Source organism: Mandrillus leucophaeus, unplaced genomic scaffold, assembly GCF_000951045.1.
Source record: "Mandrillus leucophaeus isolate KB7577 unplaced genomic scaffold, Mleu.le_1.0 Scaffold51, whole genome shotgun sequence".
In the NCBI taxonomy this organism is placed as follows: Eukaryota; Metazoa; Chordata; class Mammalia; order Primates; family Cercopithecidae; genus Mandrillus; species Mandrillus leucophaeus.
In genome coordinates, this window is record NW_012105475.1 from 5,000,547 (window position 1) to 5,011,497 (window position 10,951).

Consider the following 10,951-nt stretch of genomic DNA (forward strand, 5'->3'; position numbering starts at 1 on the left):
GTTTCACCATCTTGGCCAGGCTGGTCTCGAACCCCTCTCGTGATCCACCTGCCTTGGCCTCCCAAAGTGCTGGGATTACAGGCGTGACCCACCACGCCCAGCCCGCTTTTGAAGATATTTTAATATCTAAGTATTCAGAATGGGATGACGTCTTAGGCCAGTCACTCACCACTCCCTACCTCTTTCTACGCAAACAAACATACATTTTGTCTGCTCTATAACTCTGTTTTGCAACCAGCAGAGCAGAATCTACCCAGAGTGGTCAGCTCTTACATTGCAGCAGCTTTTCTTTTACATTTTTTTGGTCTGGAAATTAGAGCATTTTATTTTATTTTATTTTATTTTATTTTATTTTATTTTATTTATAATTTCAACTTTTAGATTCAGGAAGTACATGTGCAGGTTGTTGCTTGGGTATACTATGTGATGCTGAAGTCTGGGATACAAGTGATGCCATCACCCAGGTAGTGAGCATAGTACCCAGTAGTTCATTTTTCACTCCTTTCCCCTCTCCTCACTGCCTGCTTTAGTAGTCCCCAGTGTCTCCTGTTGCCATCTGCATGTCCATGAGTACCCAATGTTTAGATCTCACTTATAAAAGTGAGAACATGCGGTATTTGGTTCTCTGTTCCTGCATTAATTCACTTAGGATAATGGCCTCCAGCTCGCTGCAGCCTTTCAACATTAGCTTGGCCATGCCCTGAAAAGGCCAAACACTGGGTCCTGGTGCATCTGGGATTATGTGAGAGTCTTCTGTGGTTTAGAGGCTCCTTGATCTATGGATATTGTGTCTGTGCCTGCATTTCTGAATCGATGCTTGCTCCTGATTTGGTACTTGCTCTTCCACCCCTAAGGGGAGTTTTCCACTTGATCTATTCTCAAGCTAAACCCCAGACTCACCTCTGCTATTTCTGTCTTGTTTCTGATCCTGCTTCCAGGATTCATGCTGCCCACAGTGTCCCTCCCCGGGAGATGACCTAAGTCCAAAGTCCCATGGAAGCTGTGCTCCTAAATTTAAAGCCAAAAACAATAAAAAGGATTTGAAAGGTTTAAGGAAAAATGATCACTATCAAAGTAAAAGAGAAAGATGATATATGCTAAGTATTGTGGCCCTTGAAGAGGATGTGACTGGCAACAGGAGACAGAGATGGGATGTTTTAAGAAATGAGGGATTTCACAGGCAGAGGAGCTCAAAACCTACAGTATTGTACCATCCTTGCAAAGAAGGGGTGAATCCTATTCACTATATTCATGATTATCAGAAAGTGGGTTTCTAGCCAGAGGTGCCTTAGAAATCAATCATCCAGTCTAACCCCCGTATGTCACCTTTGAAGATTCTGACCCAGGAAGGTTAAATGACTGCACCAAGTTCATACGGCTGCCCAGTGGCAAAGGTGAGACCAGAACCAGCCCACGCTTTTCCCACTGTGCCTCTTTCCCACTGCTTTTCTGCTTCTAGAAGTTGGACCAAGACCACCTTCCTCTAGGTGGATGAGGCAGTCATACAGTTACCGGTATCATTTTCTCCAGATTTCCTTCCACATGGCTATATCTAAGACTATAAAATCAAAGTTTTAGAAATTAACTCCACCCAACAAGGCAGGCTTCTGCCTCTGCTTCCAGAGTCCTTCCCAGATTCTACAGCCACATGTCACCCACGCCCTCCTTCAAACTTTATTCCCCATTCTTTTCCCATTTCTTCAACTAGCTGGTTTTGGCTAGTAGAGTGGTAAAGTATGTTTTCATAGAGGTCTATTAAAAGCCAAAAATCTTCAAACCCTTAGGAATCAGGTTAATGGTAGGACTTGAGAAAAGATAACACGTGGTGAAAAGGAAATCTCCCCATCACAGCTCAACTCTCATAAAAGGGACTGGGAAAACGCTCATGGAAAAATTATGTTTTTCACTCGTCAGTGAATAGAACTTAAGGAGAGTAAGTTTCTCAGAACTTCCCAATATGATAACTGAGAGCTACTTCTGATGGGGGGCACGGGGAAGAACGTGTTCTGAAGTTGGGAAGACAACTGTGTGGACGACTCTTGTCTGCCTGGGTAGCTTGATGGCACTGGGAAACTGAACAGAGGGAGGATGGTGGTTTGAGCAAAGGCCAGGTCCCTAAATGGCACTGAAGACAAACTTCACTTAGTTCATATATGTGTTCAGGGCTGGCTTAGCACTCGTGGCAGTCTCCAGAGGTTCTGTTTTCTCCGTGATTTCCGGAGCTCTTTCGTGCTTTGTATTTACCCATTGTATCAGTCCGTTTTCACACTGCTGATAAAGACATACCTGAGACTGAGTAATTTATAAAGAAAAAGAGGTTTAATGGACTCACAGTTCCACGTGGCTGGGGACGTCTCACAATCTTGGCGGGAGGCGAAAGGCATGTCTTACATGGCAGCAGGCAAGAGAGAAGTAAGAGCCAAGTGAAAGGGGTTTCCCCTTATGAAACCATCAGATCTCATGAGGCTTATTCACTTCCACGAGAACAGTATGGGGAAACTGCCCCCATGATTCAATTGTCTTCACTGGGTTCATACCATAACATGTGGGAATTATGGGGAGCTACAATTTGAAATGAGATTTGGATGGGAACACAGCCAAGCCATATCACCCATTACCCAAGCGTACTAAACAAATATTTTTATTTTTTTTGAGACCAGTCTCACTTTGTCACTCAGGCTAGAGCGCAGTGGCAGTGTGATCATAGCTCACTGCAGCCTCAACTTCCCAGGCTCAAATGATCCTCTTTCCTCAGCCTCCCAAGTAGCTGGGGCTACAGGTACACACCATTGCACCCAGCTAATATTTTATTTTTTGAAAAGACAGAGGTCTCACTATGTTGGCCAGGCTGGTCTAGAACTCATGGCCTCAAGTTATCCGCCTGCCTCAGCCTCCCAAAGAGCTGGGATTACAGACACGAGTCACTGCACCCAGCCGAGAAGCTTTTCTTCATCCATCTGAACTCTTTCTGCAGCACAATTCTAGCACTAACTACCTGGAGATCACACAGACCCCACAGGCTGAGAACACAGTCCTCCACGAGAACCTCCCCGCTTAGGCACCAGCCACCAGCTCCAGAGTCCCAAAGCCACCCATGCTTCTCTGTCCAACTAGTTAAAAACCTGGAGGTTCCTATCTGCCTCAGATTTGATAATTTAATAGGACAATTCACAGAACTCAGAATAGCACCATATTTATTGTCTTCAGTTTTGGGGTTCTTTTGGGATTGTAGGGGGGAAGTGTCCCTTGAGGCATTCCCATTTTTTGAGACGGAGTCTCGCTCTGTCACCCAGGTTGGAGTGCAGTGGCATGATCTCAACTCGCTGCAACCTCCGCCTCCTGGGTTCAAGTGATTCTCATGCTTCAACCTCCCAAATAGCTAGGATTATAAGCGTGCACCACCACACCTGGCTAATTTTTGTATTTTTAGTAGAGATGGGGTTTCACCGTGTTGGCCAGGTTGGTCTCAAACTCCTGGCCTCAAGTGATCCACCAGCCTCAGCCTCCCAAAGTGCTGACATTACAGGTGTAAGCCACTCTACCCAGCTTATTGTCTTCAATTTTAATATAAAAGGTACAAACCAGGACCAACCAAAAGAAGAGACCTGTAGAGTGAGGGCTGGGAGGGTCTCAAACATGAAACTCCACGTCCTTTTCCTGTGGAATCAGGATGTTTCACCCTCCTGGCTCGTCGTGTTCACCAGCTGGGAAGCTCATTGGAGCTTCAGAGTCTATAGATTTTACTGGGATTTCATTATTTGGGCATGGTCCATTGCATCATTGGCTACCTGACTGAACTCAACCTCCAGCCCCGCTCCCCTTTCTGGAAGTCGGACTGATACCACTTGGCTCAAAGCTCCGCCTCTCTCAATCACATAGTTGGTCTTTCTAGCGTGGCCAGTTCCCATTCCAAAACTAGGGGCCTGCCATGAGTCATCTCACTAGTGAAAACTCAGGCTTAGTCTGGGGGGCCCACCATGAAAAACAGACACTCCTATCACCGAGGAAATTCCAGTGGTTTAAATTCTCTGTCCCAGGAACCTGGGGCAAACACCAGACAAATTCTTTATTACACAATACCTAATGTGACTTAAGATGATACCTATAGATAAATGGAGACTGTTGAAATGTATCGTATGAAATTCTTGTAGACTGTTTTAGTCATTCTAGATGTCATTTGTCAGTGAAATGACTTCTAATTTATGGTCCCAAAGGGAGTATTAACCAGCATTAAATTATCAAATTAATTATTAAAATTTTAAGAGAAATGTCAAGCAGTCTTTTACTATGTCTTTATGTGATTTTTATTTATCTTGTGAACTATTCAGAAAACTTTTCAATAACTTGAAAATAAAATTTACCTTTTGTCTTATTTTTTAATTATTATTATTATTTTTTTTTTTGGAAACAGAGTCTTGCCATGTTGCCCAAACTAGAGTATAGTGGCTATTCACAGGCGTGATCCCACTTCTGATCAGCACAGGAGTTTTGATCTGCTCCCAAGAGGTCACCGTATTGATGCCAGACTTGGTGCAGACACCAGATCAGCATAGTGCACTACAGCCCAGAGCTCCTGTACTCAAGCCATCCTCCTGCCACAGCCTCCTAAGTAGCTGGGGCTACAGGTGTGCGCAACCGCACCTGGTAAAGTCTCCCTTTTGGTAATCATTTCCTTCAATTCTTCTCAGAACTTAAGGAACCACGCTTTCTAATGTGATGCACACTCTTAAATAGAAAGAAGGATAAGAAAATGAGTCCTAACTTGACTTATTTTAGAAAGAAATCATAACCCCTTCATAATAAATACTAGAGGCCGGGCGCGGTGGCTCAAGCCTGTAATCCCAGCACTTTGGGAGGCCGAGACGGGCGGATCACGAGGTCAGGAGATCGAGACCATCCTGGCTGACACGGTGAAACCCCGTCTCTACTAAAAAATACAAAAATCTAGCCGGGCGAGGTGGCGGGCGCCTGTAGTCCCAGCTACTCGGGAGGCTGAGGCAGGAGAATGGCGTGAACCCGGGAGGCGGAGCTGGCAGTGAGCTGAGATCCGGCCACTGCACTCCAGCCTGGGCGGCAGAGCGAGACTCCGTCTCAAAAAAAAAAAATAAATAAATAAATAAATAAATAAACAAATAAATAAATACTAGAAAACTGTCCTGGCATTTACAATAAACTTCTACCATTTTAAGTTGACCTAATTTCATACTACATTATAGATAAGAACCCAGACAATAGAGCTGATTAAAGAAAAAGTGGTTATGGCCATTAAAACATGTAGTGGTATTAAAGATGCATAACTGAACCAGGTGTGTCATGACCAATGTAAAGAGAACATATCACGTTCATTTCTTTTACTGTGACTTCTAAGGCACATGAGCCTTCACTCAAGGTTTGTGGACCAACATCTATAGATGGGCTCTAGAGCTTCTGTTAGCTGTTGCTGTGATATATAAAATATTACACGTTGGTATGGAAACTGCATCATTTTTATCTGATTCCCAAAATTCATGTCCGTGACCTCAGAATCACTTTTGTAAAGAATCCCTCCTTTAAGAACAGTCACTCCCTAGTGTTTCCCAAGCTTTGAAAACTAGAATTCCTGCCATCATAACCCAAGGGCCTGATACTGGGGGTTTCCAACTTCCCCAGCCTTCCTGAGGCATTTGTTCCCCAAATAAGTTGCCTTGGGCCTCCATCCCACATGATGTCTGCAGCCTTCCTCAGTACTTGTAAGAATTCTTGGTGGAAAGTGTTTGCATTTCTCCTGGTCACCTCTCACTTGGATTTTCTACTCTACTCACTTCCTGTAGAAACATCTGCAACCTGAAAAACAGATGTTTTGTTTGTTCTCCAAAGTGCTGTTAACATAAGCTAGTTGCATATGATAGAACTTTATGGAAGGTTTAGAACTACTGAGAAGGACTGTGTACTGACCATGTTTCTAGCTCCTGGGAAAATGCTTTTATATCTGCCCTATGTGCATATGCTGGGTGTGCCTCGTTTGGTATATAACATGCCTAAGTCACCCTGCCTGGGCCTCCTGCCTCCCTCATTGCCCCTGCCCCCTTCCTCTTGTGGTATATACAAAATGTGGTATATACTTACAACAGAATATTATCCAGCCATGAAAAAGAATGAGGCTGGGTACAGTGGCTCACATCTGGAATCCCAGCACTTTGGGAGGCCAAGGTGGGAAGATAGCTTGAGCCCAGGAGTTCAAGACCATCCTGGGCAACATAGTGAGACCCTGTCTCTACTACTACTAATAATAATAATAACAATAGTAAAGAAATGAAATTTTGGCCAGGTTCAGTGGTTCACACCTATAATCCCAGCACTTTGGGAGGCCTAGATGTGTGGATCACCTGAGGTCAGGAGTTCGAGACCTCCTGGCCAACATGGTGAAACCCGTCTCTACTAAAAATACAAAAATTAGCCGGGCATGGTGGCAGGTGCCTGTAATTCCAGCTACTCGGGAGGCTGAGGCAGGAGAATCGCCTGAACCCAGGAGGCGGAGATTGCAGTGAGCAGTGAGCCGAGATCATGCCATTGCACTCCAGCCTGGGAGACAAGAGTGAGACTTCATCTCAAAGAAAAAAAAAATGAAATGAAATTTTGATACATGCTGTCAACCGTTGAAACCTTGAAACTGTTATGCTAAGTGAAATAAGCCAGACATAGAAAGACAAATACTTTATTATTTTACTTATATTAAGTATCAAGAATAGGCAAGTTCATAAAGATAGTAATAATTAATAATTGTTGTACAACATTGTAAATGTACTTAATGCATGGAATTTGTAGAGTTCCTCTTGGAAACTGTGAGTAATTATCTTTCAGTGGCAATCATTTCCTGATCTGTTGGCCTTACTATACCTCAAATTTTCTATTAACGTATTTTATTTTAGAACAGATCACAACAGAGCACAGAACAGGAATCAACTTACAATTTAATACCAGATATCATTGTCACTCAGACATTCCCTTAAAGGGAATTTCTTAGCAGCCATATTTGCATGGGACTCGGCTCCCTTCTGGGGCCATTTCTGCCCATGGTTTTTCTTCTCTCAACCTTGGAGTTTCCCATCCCATCCCTCTTTGTGTAGCAAAGGAAGTTGAGAATGTTCATGGTATTACCTTATTAGACAGAATGGCTTCATTTTCCTTTTTTCAATCTTCACCAGTCTAAGACTTCCATAACCAAAAGATCTACTAAGATTTTACCTAAAGAAAAAAACAAACCATCTGCCTCTAAAATAAATGCTGCTACTCCCTACATATGGATAATGTGCAGCAACAATTTAATCTTTTAAAGCAAATGTTCTTTCTGTTAAATATATATATTTAGTAAGTACAAAAGCAATCCATGCAGAGAAGGATCCTAAGTACACTACCAATTTAAAACATTAACTAACAGTTTAGAATTTAACATATAAATATTATAAAGAATGGTATCAGTAACAACATTACTATGCAAGAATTAATGGCTTTCTAGTATACCAACAATAAGCAGTAGAAAATGAAATGGTAAATATTCCATTAAAAATAGCCATCAAAGGCTAGGCGCAATGGCTCACACCTGTAATCCTAGCATTTTGGGAGGCCGAGGCAGGTCGATCACTTGAGGTCAGGAGTTCAAGACCAGCCTGGCCAATATGGTGAAACCCCAACTCTACTAAAAATACAAAAATTAGCCTGGCGTAGTAGCACACACCTGTAATCCCAGCTACTCAGAAGGCTGAGGCAGGAGAATCGCTTGAACCCAGGTGGTGGAGGTTGTAGTGAGCCAAGATCGTGCGCCACTGCACTCCAGCCTGGGCAACAGAGCGAGACTCTGTCTCAAAATAAATAAATAAGTAAATAACCATCAAAGAACATACCTTAAAATAGTCTTAAAGAATGCAGAGGCACAATATTAACGTGCTCAAAACTCTACTGAGGGCACAATTATTTAAACCTGAATAATAGCGAAACAAGACGTAATACTTGAATGGGAAGTCTCAATAGTGAACCAATGTCAATTCTGATATTATGCAAAACAAAATTTTAAAAGCATTTGACGTTAGAGAGAGGAAATTCAGCAGACTATTATCAGATTAACCAGAAAATACTAACATGACGGAATTGCTAGAAAAAGAAATGTAAAGAGAAGGATAATGGGAGGAAATACACATTGAGGGTATGATAAAACTACATTCTGGATACTTGTACATCAATATTCATGGCAGCATTATTCACAGTAGCCAAAAGGCAGAAACAATTCAAATGCTCACTGACAGATGAATGGATAAACAAAATGTGATATATACATGCAACAGAATCTTATCCAGCAATCAAAAAGAATGAGGCTGGGTGCAGTGGCTCACACCTGGAATCCCAGCACTTTGGGACGCCAAGGTGGAAAGATAGCTTGAGCCCAGGAGTTCAAGACCAGCCTGGGAAATATAGTGAGACCCTGTCTCTACGAATTATAATAAAGAAATGAAATTTTGATACATGCTATCAACACTTGAAACCTTGAAACTATTATGCTAAGTGAAACAAGCCAGACATAGAAAGACAAATATTTTATTATTCTATTTATATTAAGTATCAAGAACAGGCAGATTCATAGAGACTGAAAGTAGAATAGAAATTACCAGGGGCTGTTGGGAAGGAGCATGAGGAGTTATTATGTAACGGGCATAGAGCTTCTGTTTGGGATGATGAAAAACTTCCGGAAATGGATAGTGATAATGGTTGTACAACATTGTAAATGTACTTAATGCATGGAATTTGTATAGCTGAAATTTGCTGAGAGATAGATCTTAAATGTTCTCACCACAAAACAAAACCAAAAAAAATGGTAAATAGGTGAGATGATAGATGTGTTAACTAACTTGATTATGGTTATCATTTCATAATATATATGTTTATCAAATCATGGGTTGTACACCTTAAACTTCTACAATGTTGTCAATTATTTCTCAATAAAGCTATGGGAGAATAAAAATAGGGATTTGTCAACAACATAAGATTATTGTGAGGACTAAAATTAAACAAGGTGTGTTCCACGGCTATCAGTCAATTCTTCATCAACAGACATCTTCTTGTACCTTCTCATCTTTCCTGAGTTCTAACTGGAGCACTGCAACCTATCAGATGTGTAACTAAACTCCTCAAGATGTAGTTTTCCACCTGTAAAATAAGGGATTAGATTATCTTTATTGCTATGTTCACCTTTAACATTCTCCAATTCAATACAAACACCCTGAAAATCGTCCCTGAGGAAGGGGTCATTCTGATTGCTAGGTGTGAATTTGGCACTTAGAAGAAGCCCAAGTTGTGGAAGTGATACAGAAAATGTCAATAAGGAACAACAGGAGACTTTGGCTGGGGACGGTGGCTCACGCTTGTAATCCCAGCACTTTGGGAGGCTGAGGCAGGCAGATCACTTGAGGCCAGGAGTTCGAGAGCAGCCTGGCCAAAATGGTGAAACCCCATCTCTACTAAAAATACAAAAACAAATTAGCCAGGTGTGGTGGCATGCTCCTGTAATCTCAGCTACTTGGGAGGCTGAGGCAGGAGAATCTCTTGAACCCAGGAGGCAGAGGCTGCAGTGAGCCCAGATGGTGCCACTGTACTCCAGCTTGGGCAACACAGCAACACTCTGTCAAAAAAAAAAAAAAAAAAGGAAGAATAAGAGACTACAAACATTCTATCTAGGGAGTAGAAAGAGGAGTTCATTGTCAGAATATATGCATCTCACACAAAGGATCATCATTAAAATCAAATTACTCATGAACAATGAGTAGGACTTTATAATATTTCAATTGCATCAAAACTGTCCTTGAACAAAAAAAAACATACTTCCTCCTCCATTCAGGTAAGAGTATAGCCTGTGTCATCCCATGCACTGTGGCATTTGTTCACTGAACTATTGTCCTTCTCAAGAGATGGTTTTTCACCCTAACAAAAATAACTATGAATCATTGATTCTGTGAATATTTTCTCCCTTGCTTTTTTCACAGAACGAATGACAAATTTCCATATATTTATTTCTTAAATAAGCAAAAGTTACCATGAACCTGAAATGGTCTATACTACAAATGCAAACTGTTGCTTTTTAAATGTCAGTTGGGGGTAACTATGAGTTTCCAATTAGGATCACAATTCTCCTAAGGAAAGGATTTTCTCCATGAGTAACAGGGGGAAAAAGTTTCACAGAGAATGAAAAGTCTACCGATATTTTGAGGTTTTTAAAAAAATTTTTTAGTTTTTAGAGTTGTTTTTCCTTTAGCTACACCTGCTAGAATAAAATAAAGTTTTGTTATATCCAACTATTTATATGCCTTGAAAACTAAAAGAAAAATATTACCCTAGCATTTATTTTCACAGCTTTACTCTAGTGACTATGAGTGATTTGTTCAAAACATTTTATGTATGTTTCCAGGTTTCCAAAGGCCAAAAAAAAAAAAAAACATTTCACACAGACACAAAATGCTTTTTATCTGTTTCCTGTTAAAGGATTATTTTTATAAACATCTGTGTATAATCTAATCTAACATACAGTTCTTTATGACGCTGCTATGAATAGTAATTTTCATCTCTATTACAATGTTCTCACAGGGATTCTTCTCCACTTAGATCACTTACTACACATTCTTATAATGGCTTGGCGAACTAATTGTCTGTCCAGAAAAATGTAGTCTCCTTGAAGGCAGAGTCCATAACTGGTTCTCTCAATAAGTAAGTTATATAAAAGAAAAGCAATGAATATGTTCATTCAAAGGGAATATATATGACATTTGCAAAATATATCATATCCCCCCCAAAAAAATTGTATAGAATTCTTCAAGGTCTGATTTGTGATACAGAAATTCTATAGTGATTTTAAATGTAGCAGTAGAAGGCTAATGTTTCTAAAACATTTACAGCTCTAAGATGCTATCATAATAGACTTTGTTTTGGG